Raw genomic sequence first — 12,799 nt, forward strand, 5'->3', positions numbered from 1 at the left:
CATTTCAAGAGAACGGAGGTGGATGGAGAGAGAGAGAGAGAAAAGGCAGTCTGGAAATGCAGAAACTCCCTTCAGCTTTCTCTCCACAATCAGAAGCGAGGCCGGGAAATACAGAAACACAACATGTTGTTGATGACTTTTCCATTAAATACGAACATTTAAACCCCCTCTTTGTATTCAGGCCTTTGCTCGCAGCCTCAGCAGGCCCCACTTCTTTTTTCCCTTCCCTCCCTCCTTTTTAATAATAATAATAATAAAAAAAAAAAAAGTTATATGACTTTAATTAAATGCACTTATTAAAAGGGTGAAATATTTGGAGAGGCTGTTTTTACGCTGGAGGCACATTTTCCAGCATGCTGCAGAGTGTCTGCATCCGCCCGCCCCAGGCAATTTTTAATGCACAAATAAATCCCCACCTGAAGTGCTGACAGGTTATTATGCAGCGTGGCAGCCAACTAAAGTAAACACAGGGGCAGAGTTTTAACCTCTTGCAGGCGCGGAGCCTCTCCCCCGCCGAGGCGGGCTCAGGTGTAAATGACCAGCAGCAAACCCCTCTTCCTGCAGCTCCTCCCCGCGCTCCCGACGCCTCCGTCCCCGACCCCTTTGCCACCCGTTGGGGACGAGGAGTGCTGGCACCAGAGCATCGTCCCAAGCAGCCTGTTCCTGCCTCTCCGAGCTTTTTTGGCTGGCACATCCAGCAGGGCTGCCCACAGCCAGCAGTGGCCACGGTGCTGCAGCCTCGCAGTGGTGCTGGGCACCTTGCAGGGGTCTGGGGACAGCTGGGGACCCTTCCCCTAAGCCATTTGCCTCCTGCTCAGCACCACAGCAGTCGTCCCCAGCCACGCTGCAGAGGAGAGGACGGGCGATGCCCATCCAAGCACCCCAGGACGAGCCACGGAGGCAGCGTTTTCAAATTAGCTCTATCCAATTTGCATTGATGTTTCCAAAGGGGTTTGCACGTGCCCTTATCAGCAGGAAAGATCGAGCAGATAATCGCCAAACTGCAAACAAATAACCCTCCGAACGGGAAGGGGATGGACAGAAAGACCCAGGGAGGGCGGGTGCCAAACCTCAGTCAAATTGCTGCTTTTTTGTTAAGATGACACCGGGGACACCGGGCAGCTGCCCCCAACGCAGCCACATTTGGGAATTAAATCCAAGCGTCCCCATCCAGGCACCCAAACGTGCCCAGGTCCCAAGCCTCCCACCACAATTAACAGCAACTAATAACCGTGCGCTCGAGCCCTGCGAAAGCCAAACCCTGAGGGTGTCTTCAAAGCTGAACTGCCAAAAAAAAAGAAAAAAAAAAGAAAAAAAAGCAACTCTCAGAGGCAGCGGCCACTTCTTGAAGCTGACGCACCGAGCTCTTCTCTTCCAAGGCTGGCGAGGTGCTGCACCAACCCGCTCCTAAAGGTCACAGCTTCAGGACACCGGCACAAAGAGCCGCATCCCGATCTCTGGCACGTCCCCGCGTGAGGGACTTTCTGCCAAAATAATTGATTTATGCAGAAGTGCGTGAGCTGGAGAGAGACCAAGAGGCAGGTCAGCCACCTGCAAGGCTTCATCCCATCATCACACAGCCCAACAGCAGCGAAGGATCTCAGCACCATCCTGCCCGTGGTTCCCGCACGGGTCACTTGGCCAGCCCGCGACGGAGACAGGCTGGAACAGAAACGTCTCCCTTGTCTTAAAAAATTAAGGCTCCGGCTTTGCTTCCACATCTGACAAGACGCCGCATGCTTTGCTAATCCTCGGAGGAGATTAACTTTTTATTTAGAATTCTTTCCTCTAAATGTGGCAATTATGAAGGTGTTTTTTTTTTCTTTTTTTTTTTTTTTCTTTAAGCTCTTGGCAAAGAGAACACTTTCTCCAAGTTGGCTGCAACAGTTTAGTTAAACGGGGATCCTGGTCTTAATTTCCCTTCCTGAGCAAACCCTTCCTGTGCAAGGGATGCTTGCTTAGGGTTAGCTTGTGGGACAGGAGCACCAAACGCCTCCATCGGCGGGGCTGCACGCAGGGCGCATCTCCACTGGGGGGGGGTCAGGTTCAGGTAGGGGAAGCCCCCGTCCCCAGGAAGGTGCCCACCCCATCACAGGGGATCGAGGAGCCCCCCGTCCCCCTGACAGCCTGCACGAATCCACAGCTGTGCTCTGCATTTGTGAGGGGAATGAAGATGCCCATGCCCGGTGGAGATGAGGAGGCAGAAATGTGCACAGCCCCCAGATCGCTCTGTTGCCAAAAAGAGGAGCATCCATGGAGACGAAAGGTGTCTTCTGCTGCAGGGAATCCCCAGATCCCACAGTCACATCGAAGAGAAAGCTCTGTTGAGCCTGGGGACAGCCCTGCTGGTCCCTGGGGACAGCCCTCGCCTCTCCATGGGCTCAGGAAGGACGCAGAGGCAACCTCCAGAGCAGTTTCCATGAAACTGGAGGAAGGATGCCCCGAGCACAACCAAGGCAACCCTCGCTGTACACAGACACCAAAAAAAAAAAAAAACAAAAAAACTGTATCGAGCGCCTGTAAGCTGTCAGAAAGCATTTCTGCAGCTTTGGCAAGACAGACACAACCAATTTAGCGCGGCCTCGCGGAGGTGTATTAAGCTGTCAGTCTGGATGAGCTGAATTTAATCACTCGGAGCAGATCAAAGCGCCGCAGCGCTATCGGTGGCGGGTCGGACACGCGGGGAGCAGCGGAGGACGAGCGCGCCCAGGAGCACCAGGAGCCTCTGCACAGGGTGCAACCACCCCGGTGCGCTCCGGGGATGCCCCCTGCCCACGGGGACCCTCCCTCCATGGGGCACCGGAGCTCCCTGAGCTCCGGGCACAACGCATGGCCAGGCACCGCTGTGATTGAGCCCAGCTCCCAGGTTAACCATGTAAGGTGCCAGGGAGCACGGACACCCCAGGAGCACGGACACCCCAGGGGCAGCACATGCTGCAAACAGGCAGAATTTGTCCCCCTATGGGCTCAGCAGGTGGATGTTCTCCTGGAGGGTAGCAGCAGCATCCCCTCCAGACCTGCTATTTCCAGACCTGCCCTGATCTGCGCCCCCGAGGGTCTCACCGGGCTCCTGACCACTCACCAAGCTGCCCAGGGGGGGAAGCACCACTTCCAAGAGGATTTCCCCGTGGTGCTGCTCTCTGCAGCCCGCTGAGGTTTGCAGCCCCCCACCCAGCACACCGCAGGCTCAGGATGATGCAGGATGCCCCTCGCTGCATCCCCAATTTGTGCCCATGTGCCCAGCCAGACCCGCAAGCTGCACGAGGGTCTCTGCCCCTGGGACCTCAGAAACCCACCCAAGGGAGCACCCCGGAGCCACAGCTGATCTGTTTTACTCTCACCTAGATCCCCCCCCAAGCTGTCACAGGGTCAGGTGCTGTCCCCATCCCCAAATGCGCCATGAACGTTGCCTACACTCGGTGCCTGTAACAGCACCGAGAGGGCCGGGGAAAACAAAGCTTCTCCTGCAAAAAGCTGCCCCTGGATGGGGGGGGTCCCAGCAGGACCCCACTCGTGGCCGGGGGCTGAGCCACCAACCAAGGGGTGCCAGCGGTGGGACTGCTCGTGGGCACGTAGCGGCACACGGGGCAGTGCCCGGGGGATTTCAATCAACCCAGCAGCAGGAGGAAAAGGTGGTGGGACAGCTGCCTGCCCCCCAGCACACAGCCAGGAGCAGCAGCATCTGCCCTGCCCATGGAAATGGCACCAGTGACATCAGGAGAGAAGTCAGGGACGTCTCCAGTTCCAGCAAAAAAACAGAAAACAGCAGCAGTGTGACAGCACGGCGCTCATTCCCGGTGCTAGCAGCAGCACTGTGCAGTGCCACCGACTTTTTGGAAGGTGCAGGAGCTCAGCCCAGGCTCCGGCAGCCACCCGGGGCTGCAGCGAGCTTCCCACCCAGCGCCAGGCCAGCCCCTTACATAAACCTAATTAGCAGGGCTCCGCTTTCCGCACGCCAAATGGCTCCGCTAATCCTGGATTTGTTCTCCTGGAAACTAATTTACGCGCACGGTGCCAGCCAGCCCGCTCACGTGGCTCCAGGCGAGAGCAGCCCCCAAATCTCTCTGCCCCCAGGAAGGAGCCAGGGGAGGTAGGGCAGCCTCGCGCACGGCCTGCCCGTACGCATGGGTGGCACACACTTGGGATCCTAATCCCCTAAAATGGCTCCAGAAAGATCCGCTGCTAAAAAAATACATAAAAATCTGAAGAGATTTGGGGAGAAAGGCAGCCCTCTGCTCCTCGCCTTCCTAGCAGCCAGGTCGTCACCAGCACTGGAGCATGGTGACATGAAACTGGTTTGTAAGAAGAAAAAAAGTCCCAAAAATTGACCATACAGAGAGTTGTGTTTACACTCCTGGTTCCTACTCATATCATCCCCAAGCACGGGGCAGGGACACCTCCATCCCTCCTACAGGAGTGGGACCAGCACCACGCCGTGTCTCACACCCACCCGGGAAGCTTGGTGGTACCCTTGGGGTTAACCAAAGCCCTTGCCCCCCCTCGCTCCCCCCTGCTGCTGATTTCGGAGGCAGGGAGCCGAGCCTGGGCTCTTTGGCAGCCCGGTCACGGAGCGGCGTGCCGGGTGCTGGCCCAACACCCCCGGCTTTCATTTCCTCCTCTCATTTCTCTGTCGTGTCCATTGAGGCGCCCTGAAGGAGAGCCTTTGAGCCAGCTCGAGAGGTAACACAAGCCCCAGGAAGGAGAGACAAAAGGGATCCCGTCCGGTCAGCAACTTCATTTCAAGTGCACGGGCTTGGGGGGGCTGGGAAGGGGCCCCTGGAGCTCTGTGCAGGTACCAAGTGGGTCAGGGGGGGGAGAAAAGGCAGCGCTGGCTGAGCCCCTGCCCCTGGCTGGAGGCAGCAGGGTGATGGAGAGCTGGTGCCCCCCCGGGATGCGCCGTGCCAACCTCCATCCCCAGCCCCTTACCAAGGGCATAAATGTCGCCAAAAGCTGAGCTGTGAGAGCAAAGCCCCATGAGCAAAGCCCCGTACCCAGGCTCCAAAGCTCAGCACGCGTAATTAGGGGCTAATTATCTCACGGGAGGAGGAAGGGGGGTGTTCAATCTCCCAATTCCTCACAGCTGGGGAAGGGATAGGGGAGCACAGGGTCACCATGCGCATCTGAGCGGCTCCTTTGGAGACGTGCGCCAAATCCTAAAGGCACGGCTCTGGCATTACAGGACAGACCTTAATAACACAACGCAGAAATTGGGCTTTAACTGAAAAATTAGCAGCTCGGGAGAGAGAGGTGGTCTTAGAGGGAAGCAGCCCCTCCAGCACTGCTCTGATTTACCCGCAGCCCGCAGCCCCCAGCTTTAAAAGCTGCGCACAGCAGCTCCAGCCTGGGGCAAACCCCTCCGGAGCGAATCCAGCCCTGCCAGGGCTCAGGATCCAGCCCCAGCATCACCCAGAGCTGCCACCAGCCTTGCACACGAGGAGGGTCCCGGTTCCTCGGACTGGACCCTCTCGGAGGTCAGCCCCAGCGCCGCCCTCGTGCCTACGTGATGGGTTTCACAGGGCACCAGCTCTTGCTTGGCTTTTCCCGAGCCAAGCGCGAACGTTTTCTTTCCTCCTCTGCGGAAAGGTGAAGCAAGGACAGCTGCAGCCAAGCGTCATCCAGCCTCGGAGAGCTCTGGCAGCGGCGCTCGGTTCTGCAGCAATTTTTAATTTATAACCGCGCTCACGGTAAGCTCGGAGAAAGGCAGAAATTGGACTCCTAATCCCCCAAATTAAAGAGGATCCAGAACTCATCATTTGGGAGCTTTCTTCCTTCTGAGCTTTCCACGAGAGGACTTTGGTTCTGGCTAAGGAAGGTTGGCTTTCCCAGACAGCCTGAAATAAGTATTAAATCCAACACTTCTACACGGCTCAGCATCCCAGAAGGATCCCGAAGGCCTCTGCGAGGGAAAACCCCACCTCCTGGGCAGGCTGTCTGCATCTCCTGGGATATTTCAGACCCGCCTTGCCCATTCCCTTGAAGCAGCAGCAGCTCTGCGAGCCTCCTCCCGCTGCCCGAGCACGAAGCCACCCGGCACCGAGGCGTTTCCAACAGACCCAGGGGCACCTGAGCCCCACCACGGGGTCCCGAGGATGCGCTCTGAGGATGCTCCCCGCTCCTGGAGCCGTGCCTTATCGGCGGCGGCACAGCAAACGGGCAATAAATGGGCCCCCGCGGTGCCTCTGGTGCGCCACAGCCGTCACCCATCGCCGCTGCCCTCCCCGGGTGCACCCTGGGCGGGTCGGCTCGCTTTCATCCAGCGGCACCGGGTTTTGCTTGAAGCCTGGCGAGGGCTTGGGAGCGGTGGCAGAGCTGCAGGTTCAGGAGGTGCTTGGGAACTTTTCGCTCCCCAGCATCCTCCTGTTGGGCACGGGAAGGCAAGGTGGGTTCTCCGCACATGCTCCACCTTCGCTGTCCTTCCAAATGGAATTACGATGGCTGTCAGACCCCATCACCAGTTCTCCCAGGTTTGACCAGACCAAAATTTCCAGCACAGGCTCTGCAGGGTGCTGGGAAGTCAGGACAGAGAGGGCTCAGCCCTAGCTCTGGGTATGGGGGTGTTTCACAAGGATGGAGCCCACCTACCCATAACTGCTCCCCTGTGACACGCACGGGGCCAGGTCCACCACCCGTGGCCACTCCAGGAGCTTCAGCAGAGCCCCGCACATCATCACCTTAACCCTGGTGGGTGCTGGGCTCTGCTTCCTCCCCCCAGAGCCACCCACCAGAGCTTCCAGGGGACACCGGTGCCAGCTCTCCCCTCTCCAAGCAAGCAGCGACCCCCAGGAAAAAAAATAAGCCAAAATAATTAAACAGCTTGGAACAAATCAAGAAAAAATAGAAGGAAAACAGAACCTCCTCTCACGACCAGACCTTTTCCTTGACCAAAGTCTCCGAAGACGCAGCAGCATTTAACCCATTAGGCTGTCCCCAAGGGCCACCTCTGCCACCAGTGTCACCCCCGGGCCGGTCGCACGCCCTGGCTGGGCACAGGGCTGCCTGCGTCCTTGGTGTGCGCACAGAGCAAGTAGCGAGTTATCTGCCCTCGGCAAACAACCAGGCCGTTAAGCACCGGGGCTGAGACAATATTTAATTACCCCGAGCGTGGGAAGGGGGCAGCGAGGGGGAGGCAGAAACTGCAGGGGAAATTCCACGGCCGGAGATTAAACGGAGCTGAGAGCCAGCGCTGACGGGCTGGCAGATGGGTACGGTGCCAGCGCTGCTCGGTTAACCCGGAGAGCTCCCCGGCAGCCCCGAGGAAGGCCGGGTGCCTGCCACATCCCAAACGCCAGTAGGTGGAGAGCACAGCACCAAAACCAGCACGGGACAGCGGGGTGCTCCTCCTGCGTGGGGCTGGATCCCATTTCCCAGGAGGGCAGCTCTGTGTGGCCACCCCAAACTTCCCCCAGACCTGCCTTTTGTGGACACCCCAAAACCTCTCCCAGCATCTCCTCCATCCCCAGCAGGCAGACAGCCTCCCCAGGCTGCCCTGCCCTGCTGCCAACCCTTGTGGGGTCCCCGGGGGAATTTGGCAGCCCCAGCTCACCCGAGCGATTAGGAGAGGCAGCGACAAGGTTGCATCAGACAGACAGGAATGTGCTGTGAAGGGCAGCGAGCACACACATCAGCTGAAGGTGTTAAAGAGCCCGGCAGGTTGTTTATAACCCCCCATTACCCATTAATCCCCTGCCAACGCTGCTCGTTATGAGCCAGGGCTCCCACAGCCGGGGTGGCCACGGGGTCTGAAGGGAGACCCCAAAGCATGGGGAAACCCAAGGATCCCGGTGGCACTGCCCTCTCCTCACCCCCAGAGAGGCCAAGCAGCCCTGGTCAGGTCATGGAGACCCCAAAGAGAGCTGGGGGACTACGTCCAGGGGAGGAACCCACAGCAGGATCCCGCTCCAAGGGGTTCTCCTGGTGAAATTTGGGTGCTCCATCCCAGGTCCCACCCTGGCCAGGCTCAGGACGATGCAGAGACCCCCGCAGCCTCCTCCACCACCCCTGTTAGGATGCTCTCGGCAGGCCCCAACATGTTTTAAGATCAAGGTTAGATGCATTATGGAAGCAGCTCTGCCCAAATTTCGGGCTGCAGGGGAGCAGCGGGAGGCTCAGCCCCTTCCTGCGCCCTACGGATGGTGCTGAGCCCCCGGGGCAGGGCTGCAGCAGGAGGGGGGGGAAGCCCCCCAGCCACCACACCCTGTCGCCTTGCTAACGCTCACACCCCCCAGAAGCAGCCAAAACCTCCTGGGACAGGTTTGGGGAGCTGCAGAGAGCAGGTTTGATTTTACGAGCATCCGGATGAGCGCGGGCCAAGAAGGGGAGGTCAGCGCCGAGCTCACTCCACCTGTACTGACATCACAGCATCCCTCGTCTGCCAAAAAACATGGAAACAAAACACAGCCCTTATGGGGACACCCTGAGCGTGTGTGGGGCTGGGAGATGTCCTGGCAATGCTGCTGCTCAGCGCCCTCCTGCCTGCGTGCTGTGCTTTGGTGTCACCCCATAGCCCGCAGTTACTCGCCAGATATTCGGTTCCCCTGCTGCCAGCACCAGCTGCTTCCCCTCAGCCAGTCCCAGTGTGAGGCCACAAACCAAAAAAAGCCAGATCTGCCTCAGCAGCGATGAGCTGAGCATTTTCAGCCCCCCCGAAACTGCCCGAGCATTTTCAGGCATTTGCTTCTCACCCCCAGCGCACCGCTTCCAGCCGGGGCTGATTCACCTCTGCCCAGCTCAGCCCCCAAGGAAAACACCAGGGAAGGAGGAAAAAGGACAAAGCCTCGCCAGGTGGAAGTCAGGGAGGAGCAAGGGATGCTCTGAAAGGAAATGTCTTAACGGATTTGTAGTCATCATGGTGCCTTGCTGTTCTCCTGAGGAGCCTGGATGTTCCGGATTGTCCTAAGACCCGAGCCCGATGCGTTGCAGCCACAAGTTTTACACGGGGGCTCTGGAGCAACTTCTGTGACTTGCAAGTCCCAGGCTTCTTAACCAGGAGGCTTTAGGAAATCCCACCTCTAATCCCTGTGCTGCACTGGCTGCCTTTCCCTTCTGTAAAAAGGGGCTAACGCCTTCCTGCCCCACAGCACCGTTGTTAACCCAGGTTTGGAGCCGCAGGTTTGGAGCCGAGCCCTGCAGCACCCAGAGCTCTGGGACTGCTGCACGAGCAGCTGCTCCCCTGCTGCTTCCTTGGCATCCTCTGCCTGAGCAAACACAGGGTTCCCAGCTCTTGAGAGGGGGAAAATCACATCCAGAGACACCTGCAGGCACCGAGAGCAGGGTCAGGGCTCTGCCCGTCCTGACCACGGCGCAGGAGGAGCAGCGCAGCCGGCTCGGGCGCCCGGCCAGACCTCGGAGGGGGCAGCTACCCGAGAAGCCTGCAGCTGCTGCAGAAGTTTTGCATTTTTATCTTTTCCTTCTCTATTTGCCATGGGAAATAAAGGCCCAACCTCCAACTCCCACTGTTTCCATCCCCAGGTGGGAACCCAGGGAGCAAACCGCCCCGCCAGCACGTGGGCACGGAGCAGCCGCGCCGCTCCCCCAGCTGATAAAGCCCCGGGGTCCTTCTGGACATCCCCCCAAGTGGGTTTTTGTGCTCCCTGGGGCTTTGTGCTCTGCCCCCCGTTCCCTCCATGCCTTTGGAGAAGTTGCTTCATCCTGCAGAGCCTCCGTTTCCTCTCTTGAAGAACAAAACAGAGCCAGCCGCCGCCGTACCTGCCTGCCCAGAGGGGTTACCAGGCTGCCAGGGCTTTACAAAACTCTGAAACCGTGACACAGAAAGCGTGAGAAAAGCACAACACGGGGTTGTTTTTACGATTAAGAAACTCGGGCTGACTCACAGAGTCGAGGCGGCGTATTCCCAGAGCACACACGGGGCACCCACCAGAGCAGGTCCCAAAGCAGGCACGGGGTAACGGGGACCCCGGCACCTCGAGGTTCCCATTGGCGCACCCCAAAACATCCCCTGCAAGGGGGGCAATCAGGGGAGCAGCACCCCTCAGTGCACATAGCCCCACAGCTGAACATTCCCAGCCACATCCACAAAATGAGTTATTTTTATCTCCTACAAAAAGATACCCTGAAAGCCCAGCTCGTCCTTTAGCATCTGGGGAGCGCGCCGAATTTTCCTTGCCCTTTAAATCACTTCTTCTGCCTCCCCCCCTGCCCACACCCACTCATTCAGCGCTATTTATTATTGCTACTGATTTCCTAATCTCTAGCACATGATGCAAGAACAGGGCTCGGGACAATGTTACACATTAAGACCCAGGCACAAAGCAGCGATGTGGGAAAGCTCCGCTCTGCACAATAAATAACTCCGAGAAGCAGGAGCGGGGCAGCAGGTCGCCCTCCCCCAGACGGGGGCATTTGCAGCAGGCACAGCCCAGATGGGGATGGGGAAGATGCTGGGGGTAAAACCCACATCGCTTCTCCCTGCTCCTTTAGGACCATCTCACATTTTCCTAATGCCCATGGCAGGGGGAGCAGCCAGGCTGGGCACCGCAGGGGGATCTGAGGCAAGCTGGAGCTTTCTGCCCCTCCACAAAAAGGATTTTTACCTAAAATTTAGAGGATGCTGGGGCAGATAAAGGGCTTGCTGCATGCAGGCGAGTCCAGCTCTGTAACATCAGCCTCAGGCTCCAGCTCAGACACCAGCCCAGCACCCTTTAGTTTTATATTTATTTTATTTCAGTTTTGGCATTTACCAAAGTTTGGTCCAAACCCCACGCTGCCCTTTTCTCCAGTGAGAGGTGAATTCCCCTGCAGCTGGCCCAACCAAAGCTCCTTTCCAGGAGCAGAGAAAAGCCTGAAAGTAAAGCAAAGGACCTGCAGAAGACGAGGTCAATAAAAGGACCTGCAGAGCCCCGGTGCCGTTCCTGCAAATCCAGCAAAGCTTCAAAAGGGACAGCGAGCCACAGAGCTTGGTGGCCAAAAGACAGCACCAAAACCCCTGGAAGAAGCCAGGCACAGCAGATGAAGGAAAACAAAGCAGAAAAAACAGAGGGAGGGAGAGGGTGAGCGGGACAGACCAGGAGGGCACAGGATGGAAAAGGAGAGCGGGCTCTGCTTGGAGCACGCTCTGCAGCCCGCTGCTGAAACTTCCCGCCTGTGTGCCAGGCACTCAGGAATACTAATCAGAACTGAAAAAATACCAAACAATTAGGAAGGAAAGTCTCTTGGCAGGGTTTCTCCTGGAGACGTCGGGCTGGTTTTGTTTATGAGCTAGAGGAAGTGGTAACCGCTCCTGTTTGTTCTTCTGAAGAAAAGAGAAAGCTTCAGCGCTTTCATTTCTCTGCTGAAAACCCTGGAGATTTCCCCTTAAACGGATCAGAATGGCCGATCCAGATTCGCCCTCCGCCTTTTGTTAGGGGCAAATATTTTAGTCATTTTCTCCCTCCCCTTCTGCGTGGGGAAAGGAAGGGACGGCGGGCACAAAGCCCGGAAAATATCAATGAAAAGAGCATCCCGGGGGCCGAGGGCGCAGCGCAGTCCCAAAGAGATGCCCTGGGCAGATGCACCCCAAGGAAGGGCAAATATATACACCCCAAACCCCCTCTGCATTATAAAGGCATGCAAAGGAAGGCACAGAGAGCCAAGATAAAGGTTGCAAAGAGGCGCAGAGCAAGGCCAGGAGGGTGCCAGGACGGGGTGGCAGCATGGATTTACCCCAGGGCACAGCTCCCAGCTCAGCCGCTGCAGGGTGCCCACACAACCACTTCATTTAGGTCTCAAGAAAGTCCCATGAGGAGGGTTTGAGCTCACGTCTGGGCAAATTAAAGCGGGTTTCTCGCGGTTTGTAACAGCGAGCAGAAGGCACGAGGTGTGCAGGGAAGGAGCACGGCGTGGCGGGCAGAGGCAGGTCCTGCCTGGAGGAAAAGCAGGTCCCAGGACAGAGCCACAGCCTGGCCTCGTGCCTTCCCCACCCAGAGGCAGAGGGGTGCTGGAGCCCACAGCAGCGTAAGAACAAAGCTCATGAGCCTGTCCCCGGGGACATCGGACTGCCGAGCATCACAGCACCACAGGCAAGCTGTGAAACCCAGGGCACAAAAAGCCCAGAGGTTTTGGGAAGTTGGGTGCAGCACCAAAGCGAGCTCGCCATGGAAACCCAGCCCTGGGGCCAGTGGCACCGCTGGAATTTGCGGTTGGCTCTGGCTGTGGAGGAGGCAGCCCCGACAGCAAAACCTTTCAGTGTGAATGGTGCCCACCCAGCAGTCTGTCACTGCTCTGGAAGTGCTTTTCCAGAGCCAAAATGTGTGGGTTTGTCCAGCAATAACTCACCCGCTTCCAGGCAGCACGATGTGGAAGTGCGGGGCCAGGCAGGGCTCCCCACCTCTCTTTTCCTGGGGAGCTGGAGAAGGCAGGGGAGGGAAGATGAGGAGGGGAGAGGCAGAGCAGGAACCTTTTCAGTGGGTTTTCTCTGGGGGAAGCAGCGTATCAGGCCATCCCTGGGTCAGCAGGGCAGCTCCAGGGATGCTGCGCACGTGGCATGGTCAAACCAGGTTGGGGTGGCCTCTGCATCACACCCCAAATTTGCTTCATCTGGTGCCCTCCTGCCCCAATGCCCTGACCCAATTCCCATGGCCATGCTCCGGGGAAAATCCCAAGTTACCAAGTGAGGTGTCCTCAGGACCAGCCCTGCCCTCGGCACCCACTTTTCCAGGTCTCACTCGGGGATCTGAAGCTTTTCAGACAAGAAACCTGTTAAGCTGGATGTGCCAAGTGGTTTTGACTAAAGCCAGATTCACAGGGTCACGCTCACAGCCCCAGAATTTTTTGCTCCCCAGCCTCATCCCTCATTGCCCTGACG

At 57.8% G+C, this 12,799-nt stretch overlaps 1 protein-coding gene and 1 long non-coding RNA gene across 2 annotated transcripts in view; one reads left to right on the forward strand and one right to left on the reverse strand.

The window, feature by feature from the left end:
• LOC137841929 (uncharacterized) overlaps nt 1–7,829 on the reverse strand; it is a 29,331-nt gene extending 21,502 nt beyond the window's left edge. Inside the window, exon 1 of the long non-coding RNA XR_011088838.1 lies at nt 7,544–7,829. This is a non-coding gene — a long non-coding RNA (uncharacterized lncRNA). The remainder of the gene's footprint in view (nt 1–7,543) is intronic.
• RPL38 (ribosomal protein L38) overlaps nt 1–12,799 on the forward strand; it is a 289,914-nt gene that overhangs the window by 38,161 nt on the left and 238,954 nt on the right. The window lies entirely within an intron of this gene.

Source organism: Anas acuta, chromosome 18 (assembly GCF_963932015.1).
Source record: "Anas acuta chromosome 18, bAnaAcu1.1, whole genome shotgun sequence".
Classification (NCBI taxonomy): Eukaryota; Metazoa; Chordata; class Aves; order Anseriformes; family Anatidae; genus Anas; species Anas acuta.